This window comes from Pogona vitticeps, chromosome 1, assembly GCF_051106095.1.
Source record: "Pogona vitticeps strain Pit_001003342236 chromosome 1, PviZW2.1, whole genome shotgun sequence".
Lineage (NCBI taxonomy): Eukaryota > Metazoa > Chordata > Lepidosauria > Squamata > Agamidae > Pogona > Pogona vitticeps.
This window is the reverse complement of record NC_135783.1, coordinates 106,261,371-106,274,312: the sequence shown is the minus strand read 5'-3', so window position 1 is coordinate 106,274,312 and position 12,942 is coordinate 106,261,371. Positions and strand designations below refer to the sequence as shown.

The following is a 12,942-nucleotide window of genomic DNA, read 5'->3' as shown; positions in this document are numbered from 1 at the left end:
TGTTTGGACACAAGGTGAACCTTTTCAGTCAAATGTTTAGACTAAGAAAGAGCCCTAAAATTTGGGTGGGAATGATCTTTATTACCTTATCCAAAAATGGAAGCACCCGAATTTGTACTAGCTACAGAATGATGAACTTAATGATCCATTCCTTTATGGTTTTCTCAAAAATAATGTTGCTGACTGATTGTTTAAAAAAAGATGCAAGCACCTCTCTTAGTGTTTCTGTAGCCAGAATCAGATCCTTCCATGGAGACGGAGACATCATGTCCACCTGAAGCCATAGCTAGCTACCCTAAGAACACACCTCAATTGCAGAGAATACTCAGGATATTTTTTAGCTCTTATGGTATAGCGTTTAGACTATAATCTTCACTCCAGTCCCCCGTCTGCTTACGGTAGGGACAAGAAAAGACTCATGAGGGCTCTCTGATTTGGGAGTGGCTTCTGCAAGGATGCATTCACTGGCCATCCTATAAGATCTGGATATGTACAGACAAACATTGTTCTGTGCCCAAGGGAAGGAGAAAGATAAGATGACCCCCAATCTCAGGTAAGTCACTTCAGGAGCAAGCTTCTAATTTGTACACTTACTTTAATGACTATGAAAAACACAACCTGGAATCCTTGGTTAGTAAAGGTCTTGTTTCTAGAAATATTTATATAATTTGCCATCTACAGTATATTAACAACAAATAAATTGAAATAAAAATGGAAGATCAGACAACAGCAGGCAAAAACAAAAAACAAGTTTTTAATTATTAAAAATCACCCCCTGACCACAATCATCACTTTTCCACAGGCATAAGTTATGCCACAAGATTTAAGCCAGTAAAGTCAACAAAGCAAGGAATATGTGCTGACTAAGAATTAAATATAAGAAAACTTAGTCCTTGGTAAAGAGAAAGCAGTCCAAGAAACTCAGCTAATAATCTGAACTGAAATGTGTTGGCAAACATATGTATCTTGGAATTTAGTTAATGAATAGTGGTTTCATGGCTATACAGAATAAATATGGGCCAAAACAGCTTATTTAAGATGAAGAACGTTAATAGTAAACAAAAACTTAAATTTGGCTTTGAGCACGTGTTGTACAATGGCATGCAAGGGTATCTGCAGAAATGGAAAATGAGGGCGCAGAGCAGCGTATTTTTTGTGAGCATAATGCATGTACATTAAGCACACTGAAATAAACCTGTGCATGTTACTTCTGTTCACACAAGCTTTAAGCTTTAGTATCACATCTAATGACATTTTAAAGCCTATAAATTCTTAGAACTTGGCAGCATTAACACTAGAGGCATCATGAATGCTGACAAAATTTATGTGGAGTGAGAGATGTTAGAAAAAAAGAAGAAAGAAACACAGTATATTAGAATCTACTGGATATTCTTTGGCATCATGACCAATGGTGCTATATATTTTTGGTTCTGCTAAATAGCATCAAATCATGGACTTTAAGACATAAAAGGAAGAACCATTTGAAATATAGGATATTAAGATTTTCTTGGGCTAAGAGATTGACCAGCGAAGACAAATGAACAAAGAGCAAAAAACAAACAAACAAACAAAAAACATAACATACATACCATATGGAAAGCTAAAATACATAATGGCTGAAATCCAGTTGTGCAGCTTTGCATGCACAATGGAAATGACATCAGCAGCAGTGGAAACTGATGCTGGTTAAAGACTTCCTTTGGTGATTTGGGGGTGCATGTGATGTTGTTGCATTATGTACAAGCTGGGTGCACCCCCAAATCACCAAAGGAAACATTCACTCCCACTGCACACACAGAACTACTCTGTAGGCTTTCCACAAATGAGGGGGGGAAAGCACATAAGAAGAATTCTTGATAATACCCCCCTAGCTTTCTCCCCTCTTATTCTTTCTTTATCTCCTCTCTACTCTTCCTTTCTTTTCTTTGCAGATTTGCCCATGTAGAGTCTGGCATTCAGTTTACTCTTTTTCAAGGGCACGTGGCATTCCTTCACATGTAACAGGATAGCAGGGAATTGCTGAAAGTGCCATTTTGGGCATTTGAGGAACTATGCAATTGTGACTCAGAAAGCAGGGGGCAAAAGAGGGCAAAGGAGACCTAAGAGCACTTTATAAATTGTGGGATTTAAATATTGTATTTCAATGAATTCTCTCTGTATGATATGTGAGACACGATTTTATACTGGTAGATCTGGCAGATATATCTACTTGAAATGAAGCAAAAAAAAGCTTTCAAAAATAGCCAATTGATCTACTTCATATATTTGTGCATGTGGAATGCATAATGGATTTGAGTGAGATGCTGAAAATAAAACCACCCTTGAGGCAATAACATACATAATTCTCTCAGTTCTCAGTTTATCAGAGCCCATCATGTGTTATATGTCTTTTACACTTGTAGAAATCTGTCATGTTTCCCTCAAACCATTAGCTACATGGCTGGGTTGTAAATCGATCATATAAAACAATTTTGCAACCACAATGAAATAGTATTGTTTTTGCAAGTTATATTGGTACGTATGCTTTATCCTTTATAGCTAATGCTGCAGTATATACAAACACTGGTATATGTCGAGGTCCACCTTTCTGAAGCTGACATATATTCTTGGAAAGAGACATAACATGAACTGGCTATAATAAGTCATCTAAAAATATCTTACACTAAAACTGGATTATTATACTTCTTTTGTTCCTCACCCTCTTTGGCCACTTAGCTCCAATTTGGGGCGCCCGTTCATTACTTCCTGCCAACGTAGCAGTTTGAAAGCATGTAAAAATGTAAGTAGATAAATAGGTACCAGCACGGTGGGAAGGTAAGAGCGTTCCGTGTCTAGTCGCGCTGGCCACGTGATCACAGAAACCGTCTTCGGACAAACGCTGGCTCTACGGCTTGGAGACAGGGATGGGCACCGTGCCCTAGAGTTGAATACAACTGGACTAAATGTCAAGGGGAACCTTTACTAAGTACTTTATTACTTATTGGAGTAGGTATTTCAGGATGGGCAACTTTTTGTTCTAGGGCCAATTCATGGTTGCGTGACCTGTTGTAGATCCCTTTATGTGGGAGATAGGGAAATATTCAAGAAGGTCTGATTTTGTCCTCAGCTATGAAACAGAAGAAAATCCCCATAAATATATATTGGAAACTGTTTTTTATTACAGAGAATCTCACATTTGAATGATCTCTGTGCTTTTTTTTTTCCTTTTGAGAAATCTTTGTATACCAGCAAGAGTCAAATGAAGGAGGAGTGAAAATTGGTGGAAGAAACATGAATAATATAAAATGTGTGGCTGACACCATATCACTAACAGAAAATAGAACCGAAGGTTAAAGAGGAAAGTTGAATATTTCAAACAATGCCTATTGAATATTACATAACTTTAGAAGTGACAATTAAAAAATCAAAACAGTTTTTATTTATTTATTTATTTATTTATTTATTTATTTATTTATTTATTTGTTTGTTTGTTTGTTTGTTTGTTTGTTTGTTTGTTTGTTTGTTTAGATTTATACCCCACCCATCTAGACCAAAGGTCTATTCTGGGCGGCATTACAAATTTAAAAACAGTAAAACCAGTTAAAAGAAGAGAGAAAGAAGTCACAACCTTGACTTAGGAGAATCTAAATAAGGCTCTCAATGATAGGATCTTTTAGAAGTAATTAATTCATTGGGTCACTATAACTCAAAATCAGTAATTACATAACAATCACAACAGCAACTTATTTTGGTGACAGTTTAATGTGGCTTTCTTTCCTAGACTTTGATGGAGAATTAAAGGAGATCATTTACATAACAAAACCATAAACATTGTTATACTGTCTGATCAACATAGAAGCCATCCGTGCCCTTGGAAGACATCAAACTGAATAACGTACTGTGAAATTAAGTCAAAATTGTATGGTACGTGTATAAAAAATGTTAGAAACCAGAGTGTTTCCCCTCAATATCATGGCTGCTTTAATGACAAATATAGCACATATTTTATTTTACATGAGAATTTAGTCTAGGGACATTGGTAAGAAAATGCTCAGATTTAATCAAATAATTTTTTTTAAAAAATCAAACTATAAACCTTAAATTTTCATGACATCCATCCCTTTCATGCTGTTAAAACACATTTATTCTGGAACATGAGATTAATTAAAAGAGAAAGAAAGAAATTATGACCAATCAAAAAGAATGAACAAAAGTGTAGGGGGAAAAGGAAGCCTATTGTCATAGCCCTGCAGCCTTTTAAGGAATAATCCAAAGAAAAGGAAAGGAAAAGAAGAGGCAGGTCTAAAACTGAGGGCTGAGGGTAGATGGATGTGGAAGAAAGAGAATTACACAAGCTCTTTCTAAAGAAAATAACAAGGAAGTAACTTGCTAGGATGTTTCCAGCTTCCAATTGTCTGAAAATGATAAAAAGCTCCCCCACTTCACACCACAGTACACTGCTGTGGAAGAATATTCCAGCGGGAACTGGACTATTATTTTATTACAAATCATACCTTTTGGACCTGGTTCTGGTCAGGCATCCCTGGGCATGTTCCTCAAGTTTTTGCACATTCCTCCTTACCTGAGTCACAGTTTTGTATCTGGCTCTGGCAGGATGGATACTAGAGTTCTAGGAAAAGAGGTGTAAGGCAGAAATCTTCCCTCACCTACCATGTATTAATTCTTGGCCCAGGAATGCTAATTCACAAATCAAGCTTCTCGCACAAGGAATATTTCCACTCTTTATTCCAAAGGCAACAGCTTTGTCACAGCACTCATTCCTTTATGTTGTTTCTCCATTAATGGATTGGGAGGTGGGGGGACCACAAGTGCAAGAACACAGCCTTGTTCTGAGGGCATCTACAATGTTAGATATGCCCTCAGTACTCAGAGTTTAATGGGGGCAGGTACTGGAGATACCTTAGGAATGATAAAATAAGCATATAGGAAGAGGATAGGTCTACAGCCTGCTGGTTTTTAGTCCATTTTCCATTGCACCAATCTTCTCAAGGACCTTGTCAGCAAATTTCTTCTTTGTCTTTTTTTTAAAAAGATGCCCATTTATGCCTTGTTTAAAGTGCCCATTTATCCACGCCTTCCTTCTACAAGGCTGTTTACATGTCCAAGCAGTGTCCACATATTTTGTCCCAATATCTGCTTTTATACACACTGAGTGCCTGAAAATGAACATACAACGAACTTGAGCACTTAACTATGTGGTCAGGGATATTCCTGCTTATCTGAACTAATGATGATTAAAAGCAGTGAGGTGTTTGCTGTCTCCAGGCTTTGATACTTTGGTGCATGTTTCAGGACATAACTTTTTAATAGCCTTTTTTGCTTTCACAGCACATAGAGAAGAAAGAAGCCATCGATTTGAAAAGAAGAAAAGTAGGGGGCAATGTTTGGCCATACATAACTCTGCAAAAAAATGATAAGAACAGATGCTGTAGAAACCCCATCACATTTAGTATTGATGCCTACCCCAACTTGCTGTGCATTAATTTGTAGCCCAGATGTGCTTATTCACAAACATCAAAGTTTCTTTACTGAAAATAGTTTGTCTCTTTATTCTAAAGGCAACACCCATTCCTTTGTACTCTTTCCTCACTTTCAGATTGCCCCTGCAGCCTGCTAAACCATTGGGCCCAGTGATGATAGTGCCAGCATCCCACCACCCAAGTGATCCACCACAACACTGCTGCTCTCTGCTTCCTTTTCGACATCACACCTGCTTCCTGCTTAAGGGGCCTGCCTCAAAGTGCACCAGAGTGTCTTCTCAGTATTCCTACAGGAGCTGTTGTCTTGATGTTTATTCAATTGCTATATTGCTTATTGCCCTGCAACATCATCATCATCATCATCAATTCAATTTATATACTGCCCATCTGGCAGCCAGGGCACTGAGGGCATAAGCAAGAATTCAAGTTTTCTTTGAATTCTGCTTGTTTATATTGCTTTTATGGTAATTTAGCAAAAATCGGTCATTTGTGGCTTTAGATATTTGCAATTTTATACAGGGGTAATCATTCAATTTTGATTTGGGAGGACTATGTGTTTTCATCTGGATTGTGAATAATAATAGTGATAACGGTGCTAGAACTCAAGACAGCTTACAGTTAAATAAAACCAATGCAGTTGCAACTTAAAGTGAATGACAACGTAACAAATTAAAGCACAGTTTGAATTAAAAGGAAGAAGTGTTCCATTATCTGATCAATGCCTGTCTCATCTATTGAAGGGGACTGAAATGGAGTAATTAAGAAAATATGTCTTTCCAAAAAGAAAAAGTAAAGTAGACTTGCACAGAAGAAGGTGTCTGACTGGAGTTGTTAGGTATTCTTTCTCCTTATAGTAAAAGCTCTATCCGATTCGATGTACTGCTAGCATGCAGATCCTTATATGAGGTCAAGCTGTGGTTATCTCATGTATCTCTGGAAACATAAATCCCTTGAACAAGGAAGCTGTTTAAGAATCAGACATTTCAAAGACTGCCTTTTTTTTTGTACTTCTCTGTCTCAGAATTTTGATTACCTGGGCAAAGTATGCTCCAGGCACAACAACTAAGCCACCTTGGGTCCTTTTAAAGGAAATAGGCGGGATGGAAAAACTTTAAAATAATTATATATATATAAATTATAGTCCCACATATCCCTCAATGTTGTTTGTTTTTTAAATCAAGTGTCTTTACATGTTTTGGTCCCCCTCCACTGTTTCAAACACTGCCCAATAGGTAAATTAGAATTGATCAGGAGTAAGCAAGAAGAAGAAGAAGAAGAAGAAGAAGAAGAAGAAGAAGTTGATGATGATGATGATGATGATGATGATGATACTTTTTTTTTCCTTACAGCTGTTAGAAACAGAAATCAAAGAATACAGGGGAGTGGTTCAGAGGATGTAGGGTGCTGTCGCTCTCTGAAGTTTGAGGGGGGATGTTCTTTTGGATCCCTGACTAGCAAAGAGTTTCAATATCAACAAATGAAAGCTCAAAAAATGAATTTGTTCAAATTCACAAATAAAATATATCTTTTTTTAAAAAAAAAAAACTAATTAGATTTAGTTTAGCTTAAACACACACACACACACACACACACACAGACACAGACACACACACACACACACACACACACACACATTATTTTTGCAATGCAAAATGTGCTTCAGTGAGAAGCCATTCAACAATTCCAAAGGCAGATTTCTCCAACCAGTTTTCAGAACTGTCTTACCTGAATTCTCATCATCCACGCATTACATGCAAAATGACTGGGGATGAGGAGAGTGGTAGCACTTCTAAGGTGCATTAGGTTGTTCTAGGCTGTCCAAAGGCATCGCTTTATGCTAGTTTCTCATGCTATAAACAAATCTGATTTTTTCACCCAAAGTGCATTTATTTTGCAAATAATGTCTTTATGGCTTGAAGGTGTTTTAGGTAAAGTGGAAAAGTTTCCTCCAGTTGCATTTTCATATAGCCTTTGAAACTGCAATACTAAATTCTACAGACTATTTGCATAGCAACAGGCCAATTTAACACCATGTCACAATTAAGTACCAGACCCTTACTCCTGCAACATTTGTAAATCCTCCGTCTCAAAGTCTCAACCCACAATTTGAAAGGACTTGGAGCACTCATCAGAATTGCTATGATAAATTGCTTAATGCATTAACCCAATCAATTAAAACAGCATTAACAGTTCTCCTTCAAGTATACCTGTAGCCAGTTACTTGTGGAATTATCCCACATAGTTGTGGGATGTATGTAGTAAGCCAGGGGCAGATAGCTTATTGTTGTTGAACAACTCCCATCAGCCTTTGCCAGCAAATCAGTGCTGAGGTATGCTGGGAGTTATACAGTGGTGCCTCGCTAGACAGTTACCCCGCATGACAGTTTTTTCACTAGAGATTGACTTTTTGCGATTGCTATAGCGATTGGCAAAACAATGATTCCTATGGGGGAATTTCACTGGACAATGTTTGGTCTGTGCTTCGCAAACCGATTTTCGCTAGACGACAATTTTGACAGCTCCCTCCGTGCTTGCAAAACAGGTGTTTTCGGGACCTAAGCTTTGCAAGACAGCAATTTAAACAGCTGATTGGAAGTTCGCAAAGCGGCTTTCCTATGGCCGATCTTTGCTAGACAACGACGATTCTTCCCCATTGGAATGCATTAAACAGATTTCAATGTATTCCAATGGGGAAATGCTTTTCGCTAGACAAAGATTTCGCTAAACAGCGATTTCAGTGGAACAGATTATCATCATCTAGCAAGGCACTACTGTAGTTTGACTATATCTGGAGCTGTGTACTCTTCTTCCATCTGTATGAAAAACTCTGTAGTCAGCAGGACCAATTACACCAACCTGATGGGCACAAGTCTTCCATATGAGTCTGGGAGGAAAAGAGGTGGGGGAAAACATGGAAATGGTTTTGATATTCACATGCACGTACTATAGGTGTGTGAAGCCTTGTGACGGGAACATGGCTCTGTGGGTATATGTAAGGAAACTTGAAACAATAAAATGTACAGAGTTCTCTCTTACAAACAGGAGACTACTACACTTTTTTTAAACAGCTCAGAAACCAGTTCTCATGCCTTCAGTGATCTTGATCATAAGCCACCCTGTGCAGGACTGCAGCTCAAATGGTCGTTAAAACAACAGCAACAACAGTGACAGCAACAACAAGAATATGGAGTGCAGTACTAAGTAAGAAACCATTTGTGTCACTGCAGGGCAGGGGCTTGGTCCTTTTCGTTCATACCTTTCTGATTGCTAATCCCCAAGTCTGATTTTTCTGTTAATCAAATTATTCAACAGGCATGGAGTATGGGGGAAAAAAATCGCAACGACATTCATATCAGCGGGAATGAAATGGGAATAGCTGTGGTTCACCTGTAGCACAAAATGAAACATCTAATTATATAATCCTTCAGTGTTGTGCGTAATTATATTTCTCATGATTCTCATAGTGCAGGATCTGTATTTTCCAGCAAAATTACTCCAAAGCACTTGCCCTGTGCAGTTCAGCTGCAAAGGATGGATTGGAATATAGAAATGCTGAAAAGAAAGCCGCCGCCACAGCCCCCACCACCCCCTTTATGTGTTGTGCATTGAAAGCCAGCCAGGCTGCTGCTATATGACTTTGACATTTAGTAGACTAAATTAAATCATATGTTAAATAAAAAGCGGAGCTCCCACTAAGTTTGGTGTGGTGCGGGTGACACCCTGCAGGATTAAATGCTTACAGAACTGGCACCGGTAGTTGAAAGCAGAGGTTAAAGATTCTCATTCTCATTCTTGGATTTATTGAGCTTTGGACTAGTCTTTTGAACAAAATTTAAATTGAATTAGATCCACCTCATACCTGGTGATGTAACAAGAGGCTGAAGAGAAAGAGTAGGAGACACAGAGCTTATTACTGTAGTTGCAGTCGGTTTATGGTACATTCAGATGTTCCCAGAACACAGCTCTTTCCTTCCCTATGCGAAATGCAGGTTCCTAGCCTCCTGCTACCTCCCAGACATGACATGGGGAAAAAAATGCTCACCAGATAGTTAATGCTTGTTGATGGAGACGGTCTCAGTTCAAGGAGACACCTTGAGGAGGCATTTCTGAGCCCTGCAAGATTCCTCACCTCCAGGCAACAGCAAGACAAGGAGCACTTTTTTTGTTCTTGTCAAGGCTTCTGTCACATGACAAACTGTCTCTGTGCAAAACTAGTGTCCTTTTCTTTGAGAATTAAAAAGACACTGCCAACGCCTCTGAGACTTCTCCAATTTAAATGTCCATGTGACAGAGCAGAAGGCACAGTTCTTTTGTCCGTTTGGTGCAGCTGGCCTTCAGGCACTCTTTGTCAATTGTGGATTTTGCTTCATCTGCCCCCAAAATACTTGTGGTTCCTCCCTGCCTCAAAACTTTTTTGGGGTGAGCAGAATAATCTTGTGGCATCTTATCCTCATGTAGAAGGATAAAGCAGTAAAGATTTACTCCCTGTATTCTTGAAGGCTTTCATGGCAGGCATCTGATGGCTGTTATGGGTTTTTCGGGCTCTTTGGACGTGTTCTGAAGGTTGTTCTTCCTAACGTTTCACAAGTCTCTGTGGCCAGCATCTTTGGAGGACAGGAGTCAGAACTCTGTGCTCTGGTGCAGTTTGTTTGGATAGTTGGGTATTTATAGCTGTGGGATCAGCTTTTGTCCTTTTCAGGAGATGGGTGATTGTGGTGATCAGCATGTTTTTGTTGTGGGTGTATTGTTGTGATAAGGGGGAGAGATTATCCATCATTGTGATGGATAGGTGTTGTTAGCTGGTCTTTTGTGTGCAGTGAACACAGGTCCTTGTGGCTGGGTAGAGTTTGTTGCCCTATTGCAGGCTGTATTTTTCAGTGCTGGGAGTCAGACTTTGTTGAGTTTTAAACTTTCTTCTTTATTGTTGAAGCTCTGCTGGTGTTTGTGGATTTCAATGGCTTCCCTGTGCAGTCTAACATAATGATTGCTGGTGTTGTCCAGTACTTCAGTATTTTGAAATAGAGTTTCATGTCCAGCTTGTTTTAGGGCATGTTCAGCTATTGCCGATTTTTCTGGTTGTTTTAGTCTGCAGTGTCTCTCATGTTCTTTGATTCTGTTGTGGATGCTTCGTTTTGTGGTTCCAATATATACCTGGCCACAACTGCAAGGTATCCGGTATACTCCCGCAGTGGTGAGGGGATCCCTTTTGTCCTTTGCTAACCATAACATTTGTTGTATTTTTGTGGTGGGCTTGACACAAAAGGTCAATGATTGATTTGGAACTTTTGTTGCAAACCTTCACTCCCCCCCCCCGTACGGTGTAGGTGGGGGAGGGAAAGTAAATGCAGGCACAAGGGTGACTAATTACTAATTACTGGGCAGGCTTTCTCAATATTATTTCTTTCTGAGGAAAAGGACAAGATTGCCTTCCCTGCTTCCATGTTCCGAAGTCATATGGACTGATGTTTGAGGCTGAATCCCATATTTTCAAAGGGACCCAAGCTGATTCTGATATATGACTCTTCCAGGATTTTTCTAGGTATAAAATACTCAGGCGTAGTTTACCATTTCTTTCTTCTGGGGGCAGTCTGGGACTGTGCAGCTTGCCCAAGAGAGACACAAAAGGTAACTGAATTCCTGCCCTCTTTCACAGCAGATACCCAACTAATGGAGTTGCTCAGCTAGCATGTGGCTGCAACACACAATAAAAGAACTTAGAAAATTAGGATGCTTGCTCATGTGGAGAGCCTATGTCTGAGCAGGGGCCTCTCCTTTTAAGACACATTATTCCCACATGGAGGAACCACTGATGGGGAGGTATGGGGCTAATTTCTTCTCTACAAATCTGTTGTTGTGAACCAGGTAAGTAAAAAAAGAAAAAGCAAAGCATGCTGCTTATATACAACTCCATAGCACTTCAAGCACTCTCTGGGTGGTTTACAAGTTAATTATGCAAGCTACACATTGCTCTCCACCCCCTCCCACAGCGAGCTGTGTATTTATTTTACTGACCTCACAACGATAGAAGGCTGAGTTAACCTTGAGCCAACTACCTGGGATTGAACCCCAGGGCATGAGCACAGTTTTGGCTGCAGAACAGAAGTTTAACTACTGCACCACAAGGTTCCTAAGTAATGACCAACAATGCAAATACATACTGTAGTATTAATAAAACTCAACAGTATTATTATTTACAGGCATTCATGATTCTTTCTGTATTTTCCCTGATTTCCATTAGTTTTGGCAAAATAACCCTGAAGCCATTGCAGATAACATTTTCCACAATAGCTGAGCCACTGTAGTAGAGAACAACTCATCATTCTTTTAATAGTTTATTATAAATAAACCCTCCCATAATTCTTGACTAAAATCTTGTTGTTTAACATAGCAAGGAAAGCGTGCCGCTTACATACTGCCCAATGCACCTGCTGAGCAACAATTTAATTGTACAGACTACACATTGCCCATCAGCAACAAGCTGGAAACTCAGTTTACTGACCTCGGAAGGATCGAAAACTGAATTAATCTCGAGCTGACTGCTTAGGATTGAACCCAGGTCATGAGCAGAGTTTTGGCTACCGTCTGCAGTTTAACACTGCACCGCAAGACTTTTGTCCTCTAAGAGGTCACAATAATATGTGCACATTGATTCAGAGGGAATTTGGTGAGTCAACTCCTCCATAAACTCCCTTGGTTCCAATGGGCCTACTCAAGTTGCAACTTACTTTAGCATAGTAAGACTATCAGATATATTAACTGTGATGCTATAAAACTCACATGCACAGAACACAGTGGAATTTGATTGTGGGAATTTTTGCCTTGGTTACTTTACACAGTTACAGGAGTTAATTTCTTTTCTTCCATAGTCTGATTCCATATGTCATTTAAAGTCACATGTTCTCTGTTACATGGTATATTTTGCAACTGTTGTCTTGTCTTCTCTACCATACAGTGTTTTTTTTACCTATAATAAATGATATCCCAATTCCCCATATTTCCCCAGACTTCTCATATCTAATAATGAAAAAATGATGAGATAATAACAGCCTATCTTAACAACATGCTTTATTATTTATTAACACACCTTTGGCTGTTATAGAAACATTAATCATTACATATCAAAGCCCTTACTAATGATTATTTCTGAGGGATTTTTCAATATGTTTATGGAAAAATAGCACACTCCATTCACTCTTTCTGCTGACATTTTTCCTTAAGATATTTTTTGCATTACCATGCCCTGTGGTCATTTATGTCTCTTAGTAAATTAACACTTTAAAACAAATGAACATTGGCTACATTTACACACAAGCTAGACTGGGCCCTAGCAATGATTATCTGCTTGTTTTTAGAGTAGAAATATGTTCGGCTTATTTACTTATTCAACAAAAACATTTGTATCTATCTCATCCTTTGGGTAGCAAAGTAACAGTCAGGGCAGCTTACAATGTTTGTAAGTTAC

The 12,942-nt window shown here is 38.8% G+C and overlaps 1 long non-coding RNA gene across 1 annotated transcript in view; it reads left to right on the top strand.

The window, feature by feature from the left end:
* Positions 1-11,245, top strand: part of LOC140706879 (uncharacterized) — a 233,181-nt gene extending 221,936 nt beyond the window's left edge. Inside the window, exon 3 of the long non-coding RNA XR_012086772.2 lies at positions 5,597-11,245. This is a non-coding gene — a long non-coding RNA (uncharacterized LOC140706879). The remainder of the gene's footprint in view (positions 1-5,596) is intronic.
* The last annotated feature ends 1,697 nt before the right edge of the window (positions 11,246-12,942 follow it).